The sequence below is a fragment of the Lagenorhynchus albirostris genome, chromosome 6 (genome assembly GCF_949774975.1).
Source record: "Lagenorhynchus albirostris chromosome 6, mLagAlb1.1, whole genome shotgun sequence".
Taxonomy (NCBI): Eukaryota; Metazoa; Chordata; class Mammalia; order Artiodactyla; family Delphinidae; genus Lagenorhynchus; species Lagenorhynchus albirostris.
This window is the reverse complement of record NC_083100.1, coordinates 84,711,986-84,738,888: the sequence shown is the minus strand read 5'-3', so window position 1 is coordinate 84,738,888 and position 26,903 is coordinate 84,711,986.

The window sequence follows — 26,903 nt, the reverse complement described above, 5'->3', positions numbered from 1 at the left end:
GGACAATTTAGTTTGTGTGGAGAACCTAGCAACAGCTTGATTGCTTTAAGCTGTTCATAGCTTTTTTTTGCTTACCTGAGCTCACTTGAGCATCAACTCTTAAATTCTCTACAGCTATTCTAGACCTATATATGAACACAAGATCCACATAGTAGTTGAGGATGTACTAAGTGCAGGATATTGAGAGGGACCGCTCAGGCTACAGCCTAGAAGCTCCATCTGCCTTGGGGCCTGTGTGTTTATCCTGAACAGGAGTTTCCAGTGGTCTGCAGCAAGACTTACTCAGTTAAGGGATTTATCAATAAATTCTATATACATTAAAATTTATGGGGCTAGTTTTGCAAAAACAAAAGCTTTAGGTCATGAGGGCAAATGAATATATCAAATGGTAGATTCACAGTCTCCCCCTCCCACCTCCATTCTTCTCTACCCCGCCGACAGATGCTGAAAGATGTGGAGAAATGCTCAAAGTCTGGAACTCTAATATGATTAAATTTGATAGGAATAATTGTAAGGCCCTACACTGGGATTCAGAAACAAAGTGCACAAAGGTAGGAGTGGAGGAGATATGATTTAGCAACAGCATGTGTGAAAGAGGCTTAGGCATTTAGTTGACAATAAGCTCAGTAGGAGTCAACAGTAATGTGGCTGCCAAAAAGGCTGATGGGCCCTGAGGCTGTATTAATGGCAGCATCGCATTGTGCTAGAATAAGGGAAATAATGGTGCAGCTCCACTGGAAGCTGCACACACAACTCCTGGAGAGTACAGGCAACCCTGTGGGCCCCTCGTGGACCCGTTTGCAAGGACCTATGACAAGGCAAGTAAAGGCAATAGGAATTACTGCGTGTAAGGAATAGTTGTGGGAAATGAGGCTTACCTCTAGGAAAGTATTAAGAAGTACGTGATGCTATGAGTAATGGACTTGTCAAAAAAATTAGAGTTATTCTACATGATCAAGAAGAAGAAAGAGAACCACTTTGTAGAAATCTTGGAGAGAGAAGTTAGAAAAATAGTATGGGCATTGCAGGCAGACAACTCTGGCATGGGCTTCTGGCTTATAGGGCTACTCTATTAGCTTGAACAAGGTTTTTTTTCTGTCTTTTTTAACCTCTATTTTCATACTCATAATGAGGCAGGAGATAGATGGGCCCCAGGCTGAGCAGATGGAGTTCGTCCCCTGTGGACAGAAACTCCATAACAGCAGGATAATTGGAGAGTCTGAGCCCCGCCCAGATAAGAGATAAGAGACCACATATTTCTCATTCTTGAAGTCAAGTAGACCTTCGCTCCTTGGAGGTCAAAAGGGGAGTGATGACAAGCTACCCATAGGCCTCTGCACTGGAATCCATCTTGGCTAAGAAATGTGCGCACACACATGGGAGGATCCTGAGATATACCAAATACATACTCAGAGCCAAGCAAATCAAAATGATTGGCCAAAGGAAACTGGGAAGAAACGCCCCATATAAGTGATTTAAACTACCACGAGGGTACAACTCTCTCTCTGAGTACACCTGTGTGTCTATCCACACGTACTATACTCTTTTTCCTCCTAATAAACACTTTACTTGTTTCACTACTTTCTGTCTTTGTGGGAATTCTTTTCTGCAAAGCCAGAGGGCCAGAGCCTTGTCCCTGGCCACTGGTCTAGTGGCTAGGATTCAGTGTTCTCACTGCTGCGGCCCAACCTCAGTCTCTGGCCAGGAACCAAAACCCTGCTTCAAGCTGCTGCAGGATGAGGCCACCCGAGATCAATAATATGAAGATAATACCTACCTCATAGATTTGATATGAGAACTAGAAATAATGCATTCAGAATACCTAGCATAGAGCTTGCCATCACATGTACTCAGAATCTATAACAGCAGTGATCAGAAAGGTATCTACAGTACAACTGACAAATTGGGAAGAAATGAATGAAATGACTCTCATTAGAAATGGTGGTGAGACTGATGGACCAAAGGAAGTATAGAATTGGGTGTGGATAGGTGATTAATCAAATGAGGTATAGGGTCTCTCTGGATCGTGAGAGCTATGATAAACATCTTATAATATAGTGGTATATACAGAAAAATAACACATTAAAAATAAAACTAAAATAAAGAGCAGTGATTGAAGAGGAAACCTATGCAATTTTTAGTCTTATATAAATATTTGGGAAGAAGAAGATCTTTTCCTTTAAAAATCAGATACTTCATAAAGGATTTTAGGAGATAGTAAAAGCATTATTTAGTAGGGAACAGAGCTGAAATGGGTTAAAATTATCATGAATGTTACAGAACGTTTTTCTAAATTTTTTTAAACATCTTTATTGGAGTATGATGGCTTTACGATGCTGTGTTAGTTTCTGCTGTATAACAAAGGGAATCAGCTATGTGTGTGTGTGTGTGTGTATGTATGTGTGTGTGTGTGTATATATATATATATATATATATATATATATATACCCAAGTCTCCTCCTTCTTGCGTCTCCCTCCCACCCTCCCTATCCCACCCCTCTAAGTGGTCGTGAAGCACTGAGCTGATCTCCCTGTGCTATGTGGCTGCTTCCCACTAGCTATCTATTTTACATTTGGTCGTATATATACGTCAATGCTACTCTCTCACTTCGTCCCTGCTTACCCTTCCCCCTCCCCATGTTCTCAAGTCCATTCTCTACATCTGTGTCTTTATTCCTGTCCTGCCCCTAGGTTCATTAGAACCATTTTTTTTTTTTTTTAGATTCCATACATATGTGTTAGCATACGGTTTTTGTTTTTCTTTTTCTGACTCAACTTCACTCTGTATGACAGTCTTTAGGTCCATCCACCTGACTACAAATAATTCAATTTCTTTTCATTTTATGGCTGAGGAATATTCCATTGTATATATGTGCCACATCTTCTTTATCCATTCATCTGTCGATGGTCACTTAGGTTACTTCCATGTCCTGGCTATTGTAAATAGTGCTGCAGTTGCGATACATGACTCGATTTGAACTACGGTTTTCTCAGGTTACATGCCCAGTAGTGGGATTGCTGTGTTATTTGGTAGTTCTATTTTTAGTTTTTTAAGGAAGCTCCATAATGTTCTCCATAGTGGCTGTATCAATTTACATTACCACCAACAGTGCAAGAAGGTTCCCTTTTCACCACACCCTCTCCAGCATTTACTGTTTGTAGATTTTTTGATGATGGCTATTCTGACCAGTGTGAGGGGATACCTCATGTAGTTTTAATTTGCATTCCTCTAATAATTAGTGATGTTGAGAATCCTTTCATGTTTGTGGGCAATCTGTATATCTTCTTTGGAGAAATGTCTATTTAGGTCTTCTGCCCATTTTTGGTTTGGGTTGTTTGTTTTTTGATATTGAGCTGCATGAGCTTCTTGTGTTATTTTGGAGATTAATCCTTTGTCACTTGCTTCATTTGCAAATATTTTCTCCCATTCTGAGGGTTGTCTTTTCATCTTGTTTATGGTTTCCTTTGCTGGGCAAAGGCTTTTACGTTTCATTAGGTCCCATTTGTTTATTTTTGGTTTTATTTCCATTTTTTTAGGAGGTGGATCAAAAAGGATCTTGCTGTGATATATGTCATAGAGTGTTCTGCCTATGTTTTCCTCTAAGAGTTTGATAGTTTCTGGCCTTACATTTAGGTCTTTAATCCATTTTGAGTTTATTTTTGTGTATGGTGTTAGGGAGCGTTCCAATTGCATTCTTTTTCATGTAGCTGTCCAGTTTTCCCAGCACGAATAATTAAAGATGCTGTCTTTTATCCATTGTATATTCTTGCCTCCTTTATCAAAGATAAGTTGACCAGGGCTTCCCTGGTGGTGCAGTGGTTGAGAGTCCGTCTGCCAATGCAGGGTACATGGGTTCGTGTCCCGGTCCGGGAAGATCCCACATGCCGCGGAGCGGCTGGGCCCGTGAGCCATGGCCGCTGAGTCTGCGCGTTTGGAGCCTGTGCTCCGCAGCGGGAGAGGCCGCAGCAGTGAGAGGCCCGCGTACCACACACACACAAAAAAAAGATAAGTTGACCATATGTGTGTGGGTTTATCTCTGGGCTTTCTATCCTGTTCATTGATCTGTATTTCCGTTTTGGTGCCAGTACTATACTGTCTTGCTTACTGTAGCTTTGTAGTATAGTCTGAAGTCAAGGAGCCTGATTCCTCCAGCTCTGTTTTTCTTTTTCAAGATTGCTTTGGCTATTCAGAGTCTTTTGTGTTTCCATACAAATCGTGAAATTTTTTGTTCTGTTCTGTGGAAAGTGCCAATGGTAGTTTGATAGGGATTGAATTGAATCTGTAGATTGCTTTGGGTAGTATAGTCATTATCACAATGTTGATTCTTCCAAACCAAGAACATGGTATATCTCTCCATCTGTTTCTGTTGTCCTTAATTTCTTTCATCAGTGTCTTATAGTTTTCTGCATACAGGTCTTTTGTGTCCTTAGGTTGGTTTATTCCTAGGTATTTGATTCTGTTTGTTGCAGTGGTAAATGGGAGTGTTTCCTTAATTTCTCTTTCAGATTTTTCATTATTAGTGTATAGGAATGCAAGAGATTTCTGTGCATTAATTTTGTATCCTGCTACTTTACCAAATTCACTTATTAGCTCTAGTAGTTTTCTGGTAGCATCTTTAGGATTCTCTATGTATAGTATCATGTCATCTGCAAATAGTTTCGGTTTTGCTTCTTCTTTTCCGATTTGGATTTTTTTTTCTTTTACTTCTCTGATTACTGTGGCTAAAACTTCCAAAACTCTGTTGAATAATAGTGGTAGAGTGGGCTACCTTGTCTTGTTCCTGATCTTAGAGGAAATGGTTTCAGTTTTTCACCATTGAGTACGATGTTGGCCGTGGGTTTGTCATATATGGCCTTTATTGTGTTGAGGTAAATTCCCTCTATGCATACTTTCTGGAGGGTTTTTACCATAAATGGGTGTTGAATTCTGTCGAAAGCTTTTTTTGCATCTATTAAGGTTACCATATTGTTTTTATCCTTCAATTTGTTAACATGGTGTATCACATTGATTGATTTGCATTGAAGAATCCTTGCATTCCTGGGATAAACCCCACTTGATCATGGTATATTATCCTTTTAATGTGCTGCTGGATTCTGCCTACTAGTATTTTCTTGAGGATGTTCTCATCTATTTTCATCAGTGATATTGGCCTGTAGTTTTCTTTCTTTGTGACATCTTTGTCTGGCTTTGGTATCAGAGTAGTGGTGGCCTTGTAGAATGAGTTTGGGAGTGTTCCTGCCTCTGCTATGTTTTGGAAGAGTTTGAGAAGGATAGGTGTTAGCTCTTCTCTAAATGTTTGATAGAATTCACCTGTGAATCCATCTGGTCCTGGGCTTATGTTTGTTGGAAGATTTTTAATCACAATTTCAGTTTCAGTGCTTGTGATTGGGTTGTTTATATTTTCTATTTCTTCCTGGTTCAGTCTTGGAAGGTTGTACTTTTCTAAGAATGTGTCCATTTCTTCCAGATTGTCCATTTTATTGGTATATAATTGCTTATAGTAATCTCTCATGATGCTTTGTATTTCTGCAGTGTCAGTTGTTACTTCTCGTTTTTCATTTCTAATTCTATTGATTTGAGTCTTCTCCCTTTTTTTCTTGATGAGTCTGGCTAATGGTTTATCAGTTTTGTTTATCTTCTCAAAGAATCAGCTTTTAGTTTTATTGATCTTTGCTATTGTTTCTTTCATTTCTTTTTCATTTATTTCAATATTGATCATTATGATTTCTTTCCTTTGGCTAACTTTGGGGTTTTTTTTTTTTTCTTTCTCTAATTTCTCTAGGTGTAAGGGTAGGTTGTTTCTTTGAGATGTTTCTTGTTTCTTGAAGTAGGATTGTATTGATGTAAGCTTCCCTCTTAGAACTGCTTTTGCTGCATACCATAGGTTTTGTGTCATTGTATTTTCATTGTCATTTGTTTCTAGGTAGCTTTTGTTTGCCTCTTTAATTTCTTCAGTGATGTCTTGGTTATTTAGTAGTGCATTGTTTAGCCTCCATGTGTTTGTATTTTTTACAATACTTCTTTCCTGTAACTGGTATCTAGTCTCATAGTGTTGTGGTTGGAAAAGATACTTGATATGATTTTAATTTTTCTGAAATTTAGGAAGGCTTGATTTGTGATGCAAGATATGGTCTATCCTGGAGAATGTTCCATGAGCACTTGAGAAGAAAGTATATTCTGTTTTTTTGGACAGAATGTCCTATAAATATCAATTAAGTCCATCTTGTTTAATGTGTCATTTAATGCTTGTGTTTCCATATTTATTTTCATTTTGGTTGATCTGTCCATTGGTGAAAGTGGGGTGTTAAAGTCCTCTACTATTTTTCTGTTACTGTCGATTTCCTCTTTTATGAATGTTAATGTGTGCCTTACGTATTGACGTGCTCCTAAGTTGGGTGCCTAAATATTTACAGTTTTTATATCTTCTTCATGGATTTATCTCTTGATCATTATGTAGTGTCCTTCTTTGTCTCTTATAATTATCTTTATTTTAAAGTGTATTTTGTCTGATATGAGAATTGTTACTCTATCTTTCTTTTGATTTCAATTTGCATGGAATATCTTTTTCCATCCCCTCACTTTCAATCTGCATGTGTCCCTAGGTCTGAAGTGGGTCTCTTGTAGACAGCATACATATGGGTGTTGTTTCTGTAACCATTCAGCCAGTCTATGTCTTTTTGTTGGAACATATAATCCATTTACATTTAAAGTAATTATTGATATGTATGTTCCTATTACCATTTTCTTAATTGTTTGGGGTTGTTATTGTAGGTCTTTTCCTTCTCTTGTGTTTCCTGCCTAGAGAAGTTCCTTTAGCATTCGTTGTAAAGTTGGTTTGGTGGTGATGAACTCTCTTAACTTTTGCTTGTCTCTAAAGTTTTTAATTTCTCCATCAAATCTGAATGAGACCCTTACTGGGTAGAGTAATCTTGGTTGTAGGTTTTTCTCCTTCATCACTTTACATATGTCCTGCCACTCCCTTCTGGCTTGCAGAGTTTCTGCTGAAAGATCAGCTTTTAACCTTATGGGGATTCCCTTGTATACTATTTGTTGCTTTTCCCTTGCTGCTTTTAATATTTTTTCTTTGTTTTTAATTTTTGATAGTTTGATTAATATGTGTCTTGGCATGTTCCTTGGATTTATCCTGTATGGTACTCTCTGCTTTTCCTGGACTAGATTGACTCTTTCCTTTCCCATGTTAGAGATGTTTTCAACTATAATCTCTTCAAGTATTTTGTCAGACCCTTTCTTTTCTCTTCTTCTTCTGGGACCCCTGTAATTTGAGTGTTGGTGCATTTAATGTTGTCCCAGTGGTCTCTGAGACTGTCCTCAATTCTTTTCATTCTTTTTTCTTTATTCTGCTCTGCAGTAGTTCTTTCCACTATTTTATCTTCCAGGTCACTTGTCTGTTCTTCTGCCTCAGTTATTCTGCTATTGACTCTTTCTAGAGAAAGAACCTTCTCTTTCTCTTCTCAGTCAAGATTATTTCATTGATTGCATTGTTCATCATTATTTGTTTGCTCTTTAGTTCTTCTAGGTCCTTGTTAAACATTTCTTATATTTTCTCCATTCTATTTCCAAGATTTTGGATCATCTTTTCTATCATTATTCTGAATTCTTTTTCAGGTAAACTGCCTATTTCCTCTTCATTTGTTTTGTCTGGTGAGTTTCTACCTTGCTTCTTCATCAGCTGCATATTTCTCTGTCTTTTCATTTTGTTTAACCTACTGGGTTTGGGGTCTCATTTTCGCAGGCTGCACGTTCATAGTTCCCCTTGTTTTTGGTGTCTGCCCACAGTGGGTGAGGTTGGTTCAGTGGCTTGTGTAGGCTTCCTGGTGGAGGGGACTGTTGCCTGTGTTCTGGTGTCTGGGGCTGGATCTTGTCTTTCTGGTGCACAGGTCCACATCCAGTGGTGTGTTTTGGGGTGTCTGTGAACTAAGTATGATTTTAGGCAGCCTCTCTGCTAATGAGTGGTATGGTGTTCCTGTGTTGGTGGTTGTTTGCCATGGGGCATCCTGCACTGGAATTTGGTGGCCGTTGGGTGGAGCTGGTATTAGCATTGAAATGGAGATCTTGATGATGGATATTACATGGGCCAGGGAGGTCTCTGGTGGTCCAGTGTTCTGAAATCCGTTCTCCCACCTCAGAGACTCAGGCCTGACACCAGGCCGGGGCACCAAGGCCCTGTCAGCCACACAGCTCAGAAGAAAAGGGAGAAAAAAAGAAAAAAAATTTTAAAAATAATAATAAATTTAAAAAGAAAAGGAATTAGTTAAATAAAAAATTAAAATAAAATAAAAAGAGAGCACCAAAACCAATAAACAAATCCACCAATGATAACAAGTGCTAAACACTAAGATAAACATAAACATCAGAAACAAATCAGTGGCAGACAGCAAACCCCAAGTCTACAGTTGCTCCCGAAGTTCACAGCCACAATTTTGGAATGATTCATTGTCTGTTTAGGTATTCCACAAACGCAGGGTACATCAAGTTGATTGTGGAGATTTAATCCACAGCTCCTGAGACTGCATGGAAAAATTCCCTTTCTCTCCTTTGTTCGCACAGCTCCTGGGGTTCAGCTTTGGTTTTGGCCCCACCTCCACGTGTAGGTCACCCTCAGGCATCTATTCCCCACCCGGACAGGAAGGGGTTAAAGCAGCAGCTGATTAGGGGGCTTTTGCTCACTCAGGCCAGGATAGGGATGGGTATGGTAGTTATAATTGGAATGCAGGGTGAGCCTGCAGCAGCAGAGGCCAGCATGACACTGCAACAGCCTGGGGTGCGCTGTGTATTCTCCTGGGGAAGTTGTCCCTGGATCATGGGACCCTGGCAGTGGCAGGCTGCACAGGCTCCCAGAGGGCGTGTGGATAGTGACCTCTGCTTGCACACAGGCTTCTTGGTGGCCGCAGCAGCAGCATTAGCATTTCATGCCTGTCTCTGGGGTCCAATCTGATAGCCATGGCTCGTGCCTCTCTCTGAAGCTTGTTTAGGTGGTGCTCTGAATCCCCTCTCCTTGCACACACTGAAACAATGGTCTCTTGCCTCTTAGGCAGGTCCAGACTTTTTCCCGAGCTCCCTCCTAGCTAGCTGTGGCGCACTAGCCCCCTTCAGGCTGTGTTCACGCAGCCAACCCCAGTCCTCGCCCTGGGATTTGACCTCCGAAGCCTGAGCCCCAGCTCCCAGCCCCCATCCACCCCAGCGGGTGAGCAGACAAGCCTCTCGGGCTGGTGAGTGCTGGTCTGCACCGATCTTCTGTGCAGGAATCTCTCCGCTTTGCCCTCTGCACCTATGTTGCTGTGCTCTCCTCTGTGTCTCCAAAACTTCCCCCTGCCCGCCCACAGTCTCTGCCAGTGAAGGGGCTTCCTAGTATGTAGCAACTTTCCCTCCTTCACAGCTCCCTCCCAGAGGTGCAAGTCCCATCCCTATTCTTTTGTCTATGTATTTTTCTTTTTTCTTTTGCCCTACGCAGGTACGTGGGTATTTTCTTGCCTTTTGGGAAGTCTGAGTTCTTCTGCCAGTATTCAGTAGGTGTTCTATAGGAGTTGTTCCACATGTAGATGTATTTTCCATATATTTGTGGGGAGAAGGGTGATCTGCATGTCTTAATCCTCCACCATCTTGAAGGTCCCCCTAAATTCTTTGACTGGTAATTTATTTCTTAGATCAAAATCAGCCCTTCTCATCCAGTTAAAATTCTGCTTTTTTCAATACTCTGAGGATAGAATTCTTCACGTCCTACTGAGAACATTGTGTGCATTGTTTTCTTTCATGTAGCCTTAAGTCAGTTGACTTGTAATAGGACTTGCCCCTTTGGTGTCTACTTCCTTTCTTTCTGATTAAGAAGAAACTGTTATGGATCTGAGATAAACTGTGCTTCAGGTATAGTCTTTTAGATTATGTTCAAAATCTGTTTGTGGCATTTAAAAATTCTCAGTGAGCTTGTTGCCATTCTGATGTTACTTCAAGAAAAACTTGTCCACCAAAACCCACAGCTGCTCAGGGACAAAATCCAGAGTCCGCAAATGACTTTCCACAGTGTGGCAGTCAAGTAATCCAGTAGGTGCTCAAAACTTCAAACCAATACCTAGTAAAGTGCTGTCCATTTCTGTGGTTCTTACTCTAATTAATTATCCAAATACGTAAATCTTCTGTGTCACACAGTATAACTCTAAGTAAGTTCTTCCACCACCTTTGCATATAGCTGCATGTTACTTATCTCTTGTGGACCAAGTTGAACTACACCTCTTATGGAGAGTGTATACACTGTCCAGAGAAGGCTGTGACATTATTCTCATTTCCCCAGTAGTCATTCCTGAAAGAGCCCAAGTGGTGTTTGTATTAGAAATAAAATGCAAAGAGTGGCTATACAAGAATCACCACAAAGATTATCATAAAGCCATCCATAAAGACATCATTGATGTATGTTTTTCCTCAAAGAATGAAGATTCAAATAAAGCTATTACTTGCCTTAATAATAATGCCCAATTAATAAAATGCAAAGGAACCAAACCCCCATAGCACAGTTTTTATATTCAAAATAGAATCGGTCTTCCCAGTAAAATATCATATTTGACTTACTACTGCAAACGGCAGTAATAGAATCACCATATAAACTTACTTCAAGAAGGAAATCCTTCTCTCCTTCTTTCATTTCTTAAAGAAATTCCTGTGGTGCAATGAGTGTAACATAAAACAAAAGACTTACTGGTGAAAGCAAAAGAGCAGAAACCTAATTCAAATAAGATAGTTCAAATATTTGCATCACTTAAGTAACAAAGTATCATTTTATTAGGTCATGTTTTCACTTATGTAAAATGAGTGTGCTAAAGATATGTATATGTATAAATTATTCAATATGATACATATGTATATGTATTTATATAACAAGCTATAAAAGTTAGGGAAATTTAAAAACATTGTTAGAATAAAATAACATGAAATAAGGTAAAAATTTTATCTTTTTGATTCTTAATAAAATTGTGGGTCTTTAAACCTAATTTTTTATGTTAAAAATGGTTAATAGTTCTAAAAATATAAGTCTTTAAAAAATGTTCATAGAAACCTTCAAAAGGCCACATCTTCATAATATGCAAGTTTCACCACTGGGAATTAGGTCTTGAGTGAAAAAAGTGAGAATTTTATTTCCATTTCTATGCATGTCTTATGCAGGTATTTGACGATTATATTTTATTATTTAATAAAACTGCTGAGTGGCAATGATTCTTAAGACAGTTTAATCCGTTGTATCCTGATTTCATTCAAAGCAGTACACAAATATATGGCTACTGTTTTTATGTCCTGAGTCCCACTCTTAGAACAGAATTTATATACTATCTTTTTTCAAGTCATTTGTCAATAGACAGAAAGAAGAAAGACGGTATTATATATTGATAAGAGTTTTTACTAAACTTGATTTTGAGGAAGGAAGAAGAGAGGAGAAAGATAAAAAGAAAACGAAGCCTACAATTCTGCTTCAGAGTACTTCTCATGCACTTGTCAGTGTATTGTTGTTTCATGTGCTTTCCTCTCTGCTGATGGTGGTATGCATTCCCTCAACCATTCAAAATGGCAACAAATGTGATGCCAACTTAAAGGAAATTTAAGAAGCACTGAATGACTGTATTAATCAGGTTAGCTATGGAATAGATGTTGCAGCATGTCTGATGTTTTGACATTCCATGGAGAAATCTGATCCGGGTTGTTGCCTATCAAATCAATGCATTGGACAAAGACTACTATGTCTTCAAGGAACAGAAGTGTTAACAGCTAAGTTCCAGTGTCACTGCAGGAGATAAGGATAGATGTTAGGCCAGGTGGAATTTAAGACTCATGAACTTATAATGTGATTTGGAATATAAGAAGAACCTATTCTACGTTCTACATGGCAAGTAGCTAGGGATAAAGGATATCATAATGCTGAGCCATTTTTGTTATAATTGAATGCCTTAAAAACCAATCAAAAGAAACAAAACCTTTAATCTAGTGAATACAATTGTCTATCGACCAAATAATGAGCATAGTTAGAAAGGTAGCCAGATCTAAGACACAATGCCTTTCCAGAAAATTTACAATTTACTGGGGAGAAAAGAATAAAAACAGCATATATAGATGTATATATCTATGTATGTATAGTACATGCATATAAATTCAATGCTATATTGTGTAATATAGTCAATAAGTATTATTAGTATTCAACAGAATTAAATTATGAGTATTGAAATAGTTCCATTGAGGAGGTAGGCCTGTAACCAGATCTTTGGAGAGGAGTAGAATTTGAATACGAGGAAGAGTTATAGGAGGAAGATGACTGGACATTTCTATCAGGAGAAAACCAATACAGTACAAAATACAGCCATTTGCCTTTTTGAGAAAGGATGGTGCATACACCTGGCCAAGATTACCTTTGGGACTATATTGGGTAGGGAGGGCAGAAGGGAGATTTATGCTGATGAGCTTAGAAGGGGTAAAGATGGATGCTGAAACTCGTAGTCCTGCCTACCCTCTATTCCTTCGCCCGAACTAGGGGATAAATCCTACTCTGTTTTCCTGTCTACTTAGTATAGGAAGGCAAAGTAATGTTCTGCTGATCAAGAAGAAGAACTGCATGCACGTTTAAAAGTGCTTCCTGTTTAAAGGAGATCAGCTTGGTGCTTTGTGACCACCTAGAGGGGTGGGATAGGGAGGGTGGGAAGGAGACACAAGAGGGAAGGGATATGGGGATATATGTACACATATAGTTGATTCACTTTGTTATACAGCAGAAACTAACACAACATTGTAAAGCAATTATAGTCCAATAAAGATGTTTTTAAAAAGTGCTTCCTGTTTAGATATCATCTTTATGATATTTCACATCATTATGACAGACTTGGAGTAATGAAGTTATGATAAGAGATGTAATTTTAAAGTAGAGATGTCTAAGTCGGAACTGCATATACTATGTTATTACATGTGTATTACACAGATCTCAGTAGCAACTGAAATAGTGCAGGTTGCTATTCCTACAAGCACTTACTTCATTTCACTAGCTCTTAATTTTCTCCAAATGTTTATATGGAGGCAGGGAGCAGGGACAGAAGAGTAATGTGGCTGTAATTATGAGGCTTTCTGGGGCACAATAAACCAAAACAGCAATGCAGAAATAATTTGAAAACAAATCCCTGAGAGCAAAACTATCCACCAGAAGAGAAAGGCAGGGCCTGGTGATCTGAGTACAGAAATATAGGTCACAGGCATGGCCTCTGGAGCAAAGAACTCAAAAGAATGTTTGTTCAGTGGTTACCAACACAAGTCACAGCTTTAGAGCCAAACTGCCTGGGCATGGCTCCTGGTGCCACTAGTTACCTGTGCAACCTGGGACAGTGACTTCACTTCTCTAGGCCCAATTGTCCCCTCAGAACCTGCTTCATAAAGTTGTGATGAGGGTTAAAAGAATTACAATTTGTGAAAATCGTAGCACTCGGCATGTGGTGTCACAGAAGGAGTGTGAGTGTGTACTGTATTATCCCCAAAAGGACATTTTTAAGAGTGAAAGGGGGTGCTAAAAGCATTAAAGTTTATACATTATTTTGAAATGTTTATTTATTCGTCAAAGAAACCACAGTTTTATTGTAAACCAAAAATAATTTTCAAAAATAAACCTTTTTCTTAAAGATGAAATAATTTATTTATATAAATTAAAACAAAAGTACTTATTTATTGGATATTATGAAGGAACATAAGTAGAAAAAATATTTTTGGTACATTTTCATGAACACAATCAGTTTTCTTAGTTTGTTTTCATTATTGTGTTACTGGTTTTGTTCCCTAGAACATACTTTGTTTTTCAATGTGGTTTTTTAGAAACATTTTTAACAGCTTTATTGAGGTATTTACATGCCATAAAAATCCATTTATTTTAAGTGTATAATTCAGTGTTTTTAAATAAATTTCAGAGTTCTGTGAATATCATCACAAAGGCTTTCTATTTTTAACTTCTTCATAAAATTACCTGTAATATTCTTCCAAGTTTCTTTTTTTTCAGGTTAATCAATTTGAAATAGTTAATGCCTTCAATTTACTCTTCTCCGTGGACCATAATAAATTTAAATGAGAAAATGATGTGTTAACATATACTGAAGTATCTGATAACTCATGGTAAGTTCTAAATTTCTAAAAAGAAAATATATTCAATTCTAATTTTTTTAATGTAAAAATATGTACATAGTACTATCTAATTATTTTTACAGGTACTGTCTTTTTGTTTCATTCACATTACGTTTCACCTATATCTAACAACTCTTTTCATAAGACTATACATTTCAAATAAATTAGTTATTCCTGACTATTTTGAATGTTTTGCCATATTTAAATCCTGTAAAACTGTAGGCTTTCTAATTTTCTTTTCCATTTTAGTATACAGCCTACATTTTTTCAGTTAAAACTAGGAACTCCAAATTTTTTTTCCCACAAGTTAAGATATTTTGCTGCACAATCGTCAGATTTAAAAATTAAATAGTGCATGCTGTTTGAGTATTCACCATTTAAATTTCTCAATTTTTGCATTGTTATTACAAGGATAAATTTTAATTTCTTTCTGTTTGTGGAAAGTTCCCTATTGTTTTTCAAGGTGGCTGCACCAATTTACATTTCCACCAACAGGGCACAAATGTTCTCTTTCCTCCACTTTCCCAAAACTTATCTCTTGTCTTCGATGATAGCCATTTTAACAGGTGTGAGGTAATATCTCCTTGTGGTTTTGATCTGCATTCCCGAGATCATTAGTGATGATCACCTTTTCACGTACTTGTTGAGCATTTTATGTTTTCTTTGGAAAAATATTTATTTAGATCTTCTGCTCATTTTTAATGGGATTGTTTTATTGCTATTGAGTGTATGAGTTCTTTATATATTTTGTGTATTAACCTCTTATCATAAATATGATTTATAAATGTTTTATCCCATGGGGTAAGTAGCCTTTACATTTTGTTAATGGTTACCTTTGCTGTGCAGAACTATTTAGTTTGATATGGTCCCACTGGTTTATTTTTGCTTTTATTGCCTTTACTTTGGTAAAAAATCCAAAAACTCATTGCCAAGACCAACGTCACACAGCTTACTTGACATTTTCTTCTAGTAGTTTTACTGTTTCAGGTCTTCTGTTCAAGTTTTTCATTCATTTTGAGTTGATTTTTGCTTATGGCATAAAATGGGATCCAGTTTCATTCTTCTTGCATGTGGCTGTCCAGTTTTCCCAAGATCATTTTTTGAAGAGACTATATTTTCCACACTGTATATTTTTTTCACATTTTATATTCTTGGCTCCTTTATCTTAAATTAATTAACAGTATATTGTGGCTTTATTTTGGGTTTCTCTATTCTGTTACATTGATCTATATGTATGTTTTTATGCCAGTACCAGAGTGTTTTGATTACTGAAGCTTTATAATATAGTTTTAAATCAGAAATTGTGACACCTTCACCTTTATTCTTCTTTAAGATTGCTTTAGCTATTAGGGGTCTTTTTTGGCTCCATACAAATTTTAGAATTGATTTTCTATATCTGTTCTGATTTTTAACACAGTGATACAAAAATATAAAAGGGTTTTAATACCTTTTTTAGAATACTTTGGTTTACTTATAAAGCAGTTCTTCAAAGGATAAAACATTTCTAAAATCTGTTTATTGACAATGAAAAGAGAAAGCATGAACTACCATATTACTTTTAAAATTATTCATCATTAACTGCATCACAAAAATTCTATATTTTAGCCAGTCCTACTTTGCAGAAATTAAAAACAAAACACCTGTGAATCCTGACCATACTTACTTCTATTTTAATTGGAGTTTTTCACAGTTTGTTTGTAAACAAAAGGGTAAAGTATGTGTTCACCACAGCCAACTCTAAGAATGTTTCTGTTCCATAAGCTTCCTAATTTGACAGCCAACTCTAAGAATGTTTCTGTTCCATAAGCTTCCTAATTTGGCAAGAATATTTTTAACATGACTTTTTTTCACCAATATTTATACTTACGTTATCATTACAAAACCAAGTAATTTTATTTATTTATTTTAAAACTTTTTAAACTAAATTTACAATTTGTCAAATGTTTCATTTCAGCAAAATGAATTACCCTAATCTTTACTTTGATTTTATAAATGGGATCAAAATACTGAACTGCTGTTGGAATTAGTATGTTGATATGAAACATCTGATAACAAGGATATAAAATTAACACAATTTAACCTTTTGCAAAGTTCTTCTATTAGAGCCAGTACATAAACAGCTATCACTTTACTTTTTTAAAAATATTTATTTATTGATCGATTAATTTTGGCTGTGCTGGGTCTTAGTTGCGGCATGCGGGATCTTTAGTTGCAGCATGCAGACTTCCTAGTTGTGCATGCAAACTCTTAGCTGTGGCATGCATGTGGGATCTAATTCCCTGACCAGGGATTGAACCCAGGCCCCCTGCATTGGGAGCATGGAGTCCTATGCACTGGACCACCAGGGAAGTTCCTCACTTTACTTTTTTTATGTGCACAAGGAACTTTGGACTTAAGCATGAGCAAAATTAATGAAGAACATTTATTTGATCTAAATGAAAAGCCTAGTTTTAAGACTAATATAAAAACCTACCTTCTTTAACTACATTTGTTAAAATATCATCTTTGGCAAGACATCTATAAACTACTAAATTTTGAAGTAGATGCTGATGCTTTTCCAAAAGAGTTGCATCTTATTTTCTCATGTGTTTATTGATATAATCCCAATCCCTGTAGTGAATAATAACTATCAACAAGCATTTTGTGCAAGTTAAAATTTCACCCTCATTCTTGGCATATAAAAAGTCAATAATTAACTTTTCATTAAGAATATTTTTTAAAATAATTTTTATTTATTGCAAAAGGCAAAAAGCCACAGATTTTTAAGGAAATATATACATATATGATATATAATAATTATTATATATATTCAGTGGCTGAATAACTGAAAGGTGGAGTTCTAACAAACCATCTCCATGTGTTTGAATGCAACTATGAATAATATTGCATTGCTTGCAAATTAAAAAATCTAGGACAATGCTAACAGGAAGCAGGGACAACAAATGTGTCTTTAGACACTCCAAGCAAATCTGGGTATATGATCCCCCCCCCCCACAAAAGAGTCAATGCTATTACTGTCTGTGCGTGGAACAACTGAACTATACAAGGATCAAAGTAAAGCACGATCACAAATTCCATTAGTCATGTACGTATTTTTATACAACTTACATTTTAATACTGGGTTGCTTGTGCACGAGAAAACACCAAATTTCAAATTAATTTAGGGCTGGAATGATTTTGTTTGCCCATGCTAACCTAGCTCCCTCCGCAGCCACTCACTGTTCATCATTCCATTAGCAGAGGATACAATTAAGTCTGCTTATTTTGTGCTTTTTAAGCATGCCTACTGAGAGGAGACTTAATACCTTTACCTTTTCTGCCTTTTGATGCTACCTATAGGATAAGGACAAGCACATATACTGACAGCATTTAAGGAGTTAATAAACAATGAAAGTCTGTTGGTGGCTAATCTGCTTGAACATCATAGAATCATATTAAGTAGTATTTGTTGAATATTTCTATAAACAAGGCATTAGGTAGTTTTTCTGATACCCATATGGCCCTGGGTCAGTCCTGTCATCTCTTTAAGTGAATTTCCTCATCTCTTAAGTAGACATGCGTGATTATCTAAAAAGTCTAGATGGAATTGAGTCTATTAGGAATATCAGTTACTTCAGGGAAAACATGTTTATTGTGAAAAACATGGTCTGGTTCCAATAAATTGTTAGCATGCTTGATCATTGATATCTTTACCATGTAAAAAAATTATTTTTATTCCCAGCTGCACTGATGAGGAAACAAATACCGAAAATTCAGAGTAAATTCTACCAGGCCACACAGCGAGGTCTCATAGAGCCAGGAGAGACTTACGAAATCCAGGCTCCTCGACTAATGTTCTATCAGCTAGACCTCCAAATGAGCCTCACAAATGTAGGTAAGTAATAGCTTTCCCTAAGACACTCATGAACCAAAACAGAGCAATACTTCATTCCATGTGATGTCTAATTTGAAATGCAAACAATTGCCAATTTGTTTGACTTGTATTTATAATTATTTCCTTGTGAATTACTCATCACTAAATGCTTTATAAATATTTTCTCTCTTTCCCAATGTCTATGGAGTGATCATAGCATAGAAAATGTTGACTTTCAAAGATTTATTAATATCTCTTTCTGAAATAACATGTATTTGTAAGATATGGTAAAAGCACTTTTAAAGAAACAAATCTTGAATTTGAATTCCCTCTCCGACAATGACTAAACTGACGTTCTTATTAAGATGAAGTGCACTGTGACTTTTATGTAAAGGTAGCCATTATATAACAAGTAGAAAGTAAATATGTATATTTGAATTTAGTTGAGCACAGCCTCACCATCAGCTCCTTCTGATAGATTTTTAGACTTCACTACCTTTATGTAAGCTGAAGGTATTGCATTGGATGCGTTAGTGAATCTGTTTTTACTTTTGCCTATAATGAAAAGAAACAAACTAGTGGCCATAATATGGCAGCATGCATCATATGCTTACCATAATCTAGAATGTTAACTCTACATGAAGAACTGAGCCTTTTATTTCTCAGTCTTTTTGAACATGAGACATAATTTAAAGCATTTCTAGATAGTAACATAATTACCCCTTTACTCAGGAATTTAAATTCAGATTAGAATACGGAGCTTAGTAACATGACTCAGAATATTGTTCTTACTCTTTGTTTGTAATCATTTCAATATCAAATACTTTTTAAAGAAAAAAGAAAACAGCAGTTCTCCCCCTTTTTGGTCTTGATTGCTATCATATGGTGATTGTATATGTGTTTTTCAATCTTTCCCATGAAAAACTTGTTTTGAATTTAAATCAGCCTAAATACTAAAAACTCTAACATCCCCTTTTAAAAACAGAAATTCAAAATTGTTAAATATTAATGGCAATTCCCTTAAGCAAGAGAGAAAGGAAAACCATTAGAAGAAGTTCAGAGAAACGTAACATACTTATTAATGAGCCACAGGATTGGCTTATAAGGAAAGATTAAAGAAAAAAATTTAAAAAGGAAAGCTAGACTTGTTGCAGGAAAAGACCATGGTGACCAAAGCTGCAGCAGTAATATAAACAGTCTGGGTGGAGACACTTCACATTTTGGTATAAGTGAGGGGGGAAAATGACCCAGCTCATTTGCTAATGATAAGTATTAGTAGGTGCCAAATGCAGTAATCAAAAAGTAAGCCCTCAGCTTTAAATATTATTTAAAATATCTTGAAGAAAGACAGTTTAAAGTGATAAAGTATGATAATAATCAAATGGATATGGAGTTTTGAAAAATATTTATTCAACTCAATCCCTACTCCCTACTGCCTACATCCTCAGATAGTAAAGAAAAAAAAAAAAAGAGAGAGAGCCATGTAGACATAAAAGTCTCAACTCCATATCTTAACAGGAGACTCACTTAGTATGACTGACACAGAAATGCATAAAAAGGGGCAAGATAATATGAGGGACAGGGTAGAGGGAGAGGAAAATGCTCATTTTAAAAGAAAAGAAAAAGACCGTGTGAAACATGAAAAGCCACCCCATGTCTGAGAGATTAAAAAGGGAAGTTGAGAATATCATGCAGTTTCCCATTCCCCTTACCTGATTCTTCTTGCCACTTCATTGGTTAAGTTTTATAGGTTGCAGTAACTGGCATGGAAGAGGTATGGCTGTCAGCTGTTCACAATGCAGAATTTTGAAAAGGTCAGCATAGTAGCAGTATGACAGGCCATGTAAGTCATCATGTGACTTATAACTCATTTGTAAGTGGAATGAGAACTAGAGCAAATTAATGTAAACTCTGCCATAAGACCTCTGAAAACATGTTAGCTATATTGAAAGCTAGGCTTTCCTTTCTATCTAGAAAGACAGATAGATATGTCCTCACAAATGCATTGCCTTTCTTAGGAGGAGCAGAAATGAAAAATAAGTTCAATTTTCTGTGAAGAGGTTTAAAGAAAAGATATTAGCAGAAGGAAGTCAGTTTGGGTATGTATATTATGTATATACAGATAGTATATGTGTTTAGGTTCTGATTGGTGCCATTTGGACATCATTTTATGATCAAAAAGAAAAAAATTCTTAAGACTTCAAGTTACATATTTTCCAGGGATGTTAAAATAACATTGTCAGTCAAAAGAATATATTTATGACATTCCATAGTTTTATTGTGATGGATCTTTTAATTGTGGAACTTTATCTTACATTACCATGGGCCTAATTTTATACCATTAACCAAATATTGTTTTTTGAATGAAAACTAGTAAGGTGCACATATATCATAGTACATACTTTAGTCCTGAAATGCTAGAATAAGTTGCTGGACATGCTACAGGTGATTGATATGGAGTAGTGAAAGAGTTAATTATCCATAATACCATTTTTCCCACCAGACATCCCACTGTGCCTCTGCTATACACTTAGGCACAGTTCCTAATGGCAAAATCTATTAGAACGCACAATATTCTCCCAAGGGAGGTAGTGGAAGTCCTGTCACTTGAGACATTTAAAACTTCACTGGATAAAGCACTGGAGAGCCGTGAGTGCATGATCTCCAACCCTCAGGATAGAACACATGACCTAACGGGTGCTTTTCCACCCCTTAATGTCTTTGATTTGCTGGGTTTTAATAGTTACTTCATATTTAAGTAGATCTAGAACAACAGTCTATTTTTTTCAATGGGAATTTAGTTTGGTCTATAAAGTGTCAAGACAGAGGTGACAAGGCAAACCACAAGGGAATGAAGGAAGCCTCATGGAAATTTAATTGATTTGGAGGAGGGTTTAGCAAACACAACAGTGTATTAAGGTTTAGCAAATGCCTCAACTTTTTTCAAATGTTTTCAGTTCAAGGAAACCCAAAACACATTTGGCTAAACACTTTTTCCTTGATTTTCAAACCCATGTGTATTTCAAGGGAAATTTAATCCATGTGTTTCTGATTCATTTACACTTAGCTCATCAAAATGTGGTTTCGTAAGACCCATTTGATGTCTAAGAAGCCTTGTGAGCTTTTTTATAAGCCTTTTTTCTTTGAACCAGGAAGTTGTTTTTTGCCAAAAGTCAATGGAACTTCAGCCTGAAAAGAGTCAGTTGTGTTTGGAATTTTGGAATCCTCGAAGTTGGTGGGAGCTAATGAAGGAGGGTGGCGACACTGATTCAGATGGAATGAATGTTTCCATTTCTAATATATTATCTATTCAAATGACTTAAAAATCTTTATGTTTTTCTCAATTTATAGGGAAAAAATCCATCTGAAATTTTTGAAAACCTTGTAGAAAACATAAGGATGAATTTTATTACTGGATGCTATATTGCCATGTATTCTGACAATTATCCACTAAAGTGACTGTTGGTGATGAGTAATCAGGGCAGTAGTGTCGTTTATCTCAGGGCAATTATAAAGAAGTGACTCAAAAAGGTGTTTAGATTGGGCATCTTTCTATATTAAAAGAAAAAAGCCTCTGCCTAGTTTTTTTTGCTCTGTGCACAGCACTACTGGTTCTTTAAACAAGAAAGGAGACAAATAAGACTCAGTGAATGTGCTGATTCAGGTGCATACAATCCCCTATCTCATTGCCGGTGTTCTTAAAGAGCATCTGGGGTAAGGAAACGTACATCCGGTCCATCCGTCAAGAGTCCATGAGAAAGCCAACAATGTTTGCACCTGCAGGATGAATTACATCTTTGGTGAGTGTGGGAAGCTACATAATGAAACAGCTGAATGGCTGATACATTTCTTTTCCCTTGCTCCTACCATACCTTCTTTTTGCACTACCTTTTATTTTTCCTACTTCTTCCTCTCCCCTTTCCCCACCTTTACACAATTACCACTAGATAATAGAACAAATGTGACATGTTCATCCAAGGATGGGTTGACATGGTTTACACATTGCTTTCATTTGGTTGTTCTTTGGATGAATTCTTCGTTGAGAACAAGATAATGAAAACCATACGGTCATTGAACACAAAATCTGCCGTCACTTTGGCTGTTCCCTTACAGCCCATTTCATTTCATGAAGGCTGGTCCTTGAGTTTACTCCAATATAAGAGCCCAACCAGGTGGAATCCTGCCCCCTATGGGTATGGATCATTCAGCAAATACTGCCAATTTAGTTCTTGCCTGTCACCTCTACATCAGAGAGCTCATTTGAATGTAGCACCTCTTGCTTACCTGGTGTAGCTTTAGAAACTTGGCCTTTTAAGTATTCTTAGAGTTCTGTTCAGGGACCTTCATTGTGAGAACTGAAGACAGAAGAACCAGGATAGGTGACAACTGAGAATTAAAAGAACATTAAGTTTATTTCTAGTTTGTCACTTGTTTTACACAGACACCAAAGAGACATCTCAGCTATATAAATTCATCTCTGAAAACACAAAGGTAAAAGCTGTTATTTGTGGTTTAAGATACAAAAATATTTTCTCTTAAAATTGGCTGCAGAGGCTTTTTTGCACTGACAGAATTTATGAAAATACCCAATCTATTATGTCTAATTTCATTTCCTTTCTCAAAGACATATGATTGAGAATAAAAACTGCAGTCAATATTCAAAATATAACCCATACATCTTTCTAATGCAGGAGAAATATTGTCAAGTTCTTTTTCAGTACAAATATATGTTTTGCTTTTAATTATCAGAAATCTTTATTATTGATCAAGCAAAACAAACTTTGTATAATATAGAATTATCTTATCTCTCCCCGTAAGTGTAGAAATGGAAACAGAGTGATTAACAACAAAATATACAAACTTCTGTAATTTATGTTACTGAGAGATAGAAACAAAGTGATTAACAGAAAAATATAGAAACTTCTGTAATTTATGTTACTGAGAGATGGAAAGGAATCTATAATAATTTTGTCCAAACTCCTAATTTTATGTTGAAGAAACAAAAGATGTAGAGAGCTTAGGAGACTTGTTCAAAGTTCCCCGACTGTCTTGTATCAGAGTGGACATTAGCATTTAGTTCTCTTAAATACTAGTCCAATGCTGTTTTAACAATCAGTAAAATTTCTATAGGAAGAATATATTCCCGGAATAGGACACATCAAATAAGACTACATGGGGTCTTTGAATTTGAAAAGTTCTCACTAGGTAGAATTCTCATATTCAGAACAGATTAAAGTCGAATTCACTCACTGAGGTGGAACTGAGAGCCCTAGATCCTCATATGTTTGTCTCTCTTACCCCTACCTCCTGAGAGGACTCAAAGGCGTCTTAGAAGAACACCACATTTTCCTTAGGACCATGTCTTGAAAACTCCAATAACTTCTCCAATTGTGGAGAATAGACCCTAAAGTGACCCCCAATGACCCGGCTGAGTTAGTTTGCCATAAAAAAATACCACAGACTGGGTGGCTTAACAATAGAAATTTATTTTCTGGGGGTTAGAAGTCTGAGACCAAGTTGTCAGTAGGGTTGATTTTTTCTGAGATTTCTCTCCTTCACTTGTAGGTGGCCATCTTCTCCTCGCAATTTCACTTGGTCTTTCCTCTGTACATGTCTGTCTCCTACTCTCCTTTTCTTGTAAGGACACCAGTCTTGCTGAATTAGAGCCCACCCTAATAACCTCATTTTAACTTAATTACCTCTTTAAAGACCCTATCTTTATTATTTTTTAAATTTTTATTGAAATATAGTTGATTTACAATGTTGTGTTAATTTCTGCTTTACAGCAAAATGATTCAGTTATACATGTACACATTCTTTTTTTCATATTCTTTTCCATTATGGTTTATCATAGAATATTGAATATAGTTCCCTGTGCTATACAGTAGGACCTTGTTGTTTATCCATTCTATATATAATAGTTTGCATCTGCTGATCTCAAACTCCCACTCCATCCCTCCGCCACCTCCCTCCCCCTTGTCAACCACAAGTCTGTTCTCTGTGTCTGTGAGTCTGTTTCTGCTTCATAAAAGTTCATTTGTGTCATATTTAAGATTCCACATATAAGTGATATCATGTGGTATTTGTCTTTCTCTTTCTGACTTACTTCACTTAGTATGATAATCTCTTGTTCCATCCATGTTGCTGCAAATGGCATTATTTTGTTCTTTTTTATGGCTGAGTAGTATTCCATTGTACCACATCTTGTTTATCCATTCATCTGTAAAGACCCTGTCTTTAAATGCAGTCACATTCTTAGGAGTCACACTTCAACAAATGAATTTGGGGGAACACAGTTCAGCCTCTAACACCTTCTTCTGTTTATACCTTTGTTATAATCTCCTCCTTTGAGAGTGGGTGAGAATTTTTCCTTGATTCCAAATAGTGGAATATGCCAAAGGTGATGGGAGTTGCTCCATGATTACACAACATTTTACAATAACCTGCCTGTCTTGCTGGAAGACTTGCTTTAGAGTCTTTCTTTCTTTTGGACTTGGGACTAGTAAGTGGCCATGTTAGGAGGTTTGCGCAACAAAGAGCTGAGAAAGGTCTCCAGCCAATATCCAGCAAGAAGCTACCTCCCTCAGTGTTATAGCCAATAAAGATAAATTCTGCTATCCACCTGCATGAACATGGAATTGAATCCTTCCCCAGTCAGGCCTTCAAAGGAAAATCATAACCCTTGCCAACACCTTGACTGTGGCCTTGCTGAAAATTCAGCCAAGACATTCCCCAGCTCCTGACCCACAGAAACTGTGAGGTAATAAATACATCTTGTTTTAGGCCACTAAGGTTGTAATTTGTTAGATAGTATAGAAAACTAACACCTAAAAATCCGTGAGTGGCTTTGGAACCAGGCTGTGGGTTGAGATGAGAGAAATTTTGATAAGCATGATAGGAAATGCCTAAATAGCCTAGAACAGCTCATTGGCAGGTGTCTGGCCAACATCATTAAAGACACTGTCAATGAAGGCTCACAGTGAAGGTGGGAGCATTTTATTGAAAGCTGGAGAAAGAGGGATCCTTGTTATATAGTGGAAGACAGCATAAGCAAAATTGTCTCCTAGAGATATGTGGAAAGCAGAACCTGTAAATAATGAATTTGTTCATATAGCTGATTTTCAAGCAAAGTGGTGAAGGTGCTGCCTTGTTGATTTTTACTGATTGTAGTAAAATGTGAGAAGAGAGAGGCAAATTGAGGGAAGAACTATTAAAAAAATTATCATTAAGCGATTTACTGCCAGGAAAGATTGCTCTGGAGAAAAAGTCGAGGATGTGATTCTATAACCTTTTCATTAAACCTCAGAAAATTAAAAGGTTAGGCTATTCCATCACAAAAAAGGGCCTTTCTAGAGAGCAACAGTGTGCCTCACAGATCCTCCCAATCAAACCATAAAGATTCTACTAAGTTAACTGTGGTGTCCCTTAGCCATTTTAGCAGGACACCAAGGTAGAGAGGGAATTATCCCCAAAAGATCTGTGAGCCTGGATTTTGTCTTATGACATGAACCCCATTAAAATTCACAGGAGACCCAGAAAATACTTGAGTTAGTGGTTTCAACGTAGAAGTCACTACCAGATGAATTAAAAAAGACCGAGAGTACAATATGAAAGGAGGGTGTCTCACCCCCCAGGTTCTACTGGCAGGAAGTCCTGATAAAGTTCCTCAGGACCTTTCATGAAAGAGGAAGAGTGACCAAAAAGCTGAACCAAGAGCCAGAAGATAGAGCCTAGAGCCACAGAGGATTGTTCTCTGTCCTTGAAATTGAATCAAGAAACTCCCAACATTTGCCTGGCTGGACTTCAGGATTTCCATAGAGCAGTGACTCCTTTTTATCTTCCATTTTCCCCCTTTTTGAACCTGGATGTCTATAAATGTTATTTTTGTCTGTCCCATTATTTTATATTGAGTTTGTTAAAGGCAGATAGCTTGCATTTGTAGTGTTACAGGGTTACAGATGGAGAGAGTGCCTCAAGAACTAGTTGTTCTTAATAGATTCTACCCAGAAACATCATTCTTACCTAGACCTGATTTACATAATGAGATTTTGAATTTTGAGCTTATGCTATAAAGAGATGAGACTCTTGGGAACTTGGAAGGGGTGATTTTATTTTGAATGTTAGAGGGACATGAATCATTGATGGCCAGATGGTGGACTGTGGTAGACAGAAGCTAAGATGACCCTAGAGAGCCCAACTTTCAAACCTCCCTATAATCCCTTCCTCTAGATTGTGGGAGGAACCTCTATGTTACCTCTAACCATAGAATATACACAAGGTGAGGATGGGGTATCCCTCCCAAGTTTATATTACATTATATAAGAATCATCTTGCTAAAAATCTGTTAACAGCCTGAATCATCTTGTAAGTGGATTATCCCCAGGCAAGCCTTCAGATAAGAAACACTTGTTTGTTAATCTTTTTTGTGTCCTCTCACTTGTATGTGGACATGTTGTCTTCAAGACCAGGACATTATAAACTTTTGAAATTAGGGATTATGGCTGTCATTTCTATCATGCCCTGGCATTTAGTGGGGTGGTAGTGGAACACAACTGAATGATTTTCAAAAGTCAGGGTCATCTTTTTCAATGACCTAAATCTTTCTTCTCTAGTAATATCAGCAAGTTGGCTTTTTTTTAATGCTTATAAGGTGGGTACCCTGGTTCCAGGTATAAAATGAGATAAAATGATGTAGAGCAGAAGATAAGGAACTATTTCTTCCCTAAGTTTATTTTCATCAGCAAGGAGATACTTTCCAGAATCCCATAAAATCATCTCTCCACATATCTCCTTGGCCAGTCCTGGGTCACATGCCCACCTCACAACAATTCCCTGGCAAGCAGACTGATAGGACAACCACAACCTGCTAAGAACAATCATGATTCTCCTGAGTTGCTGGGG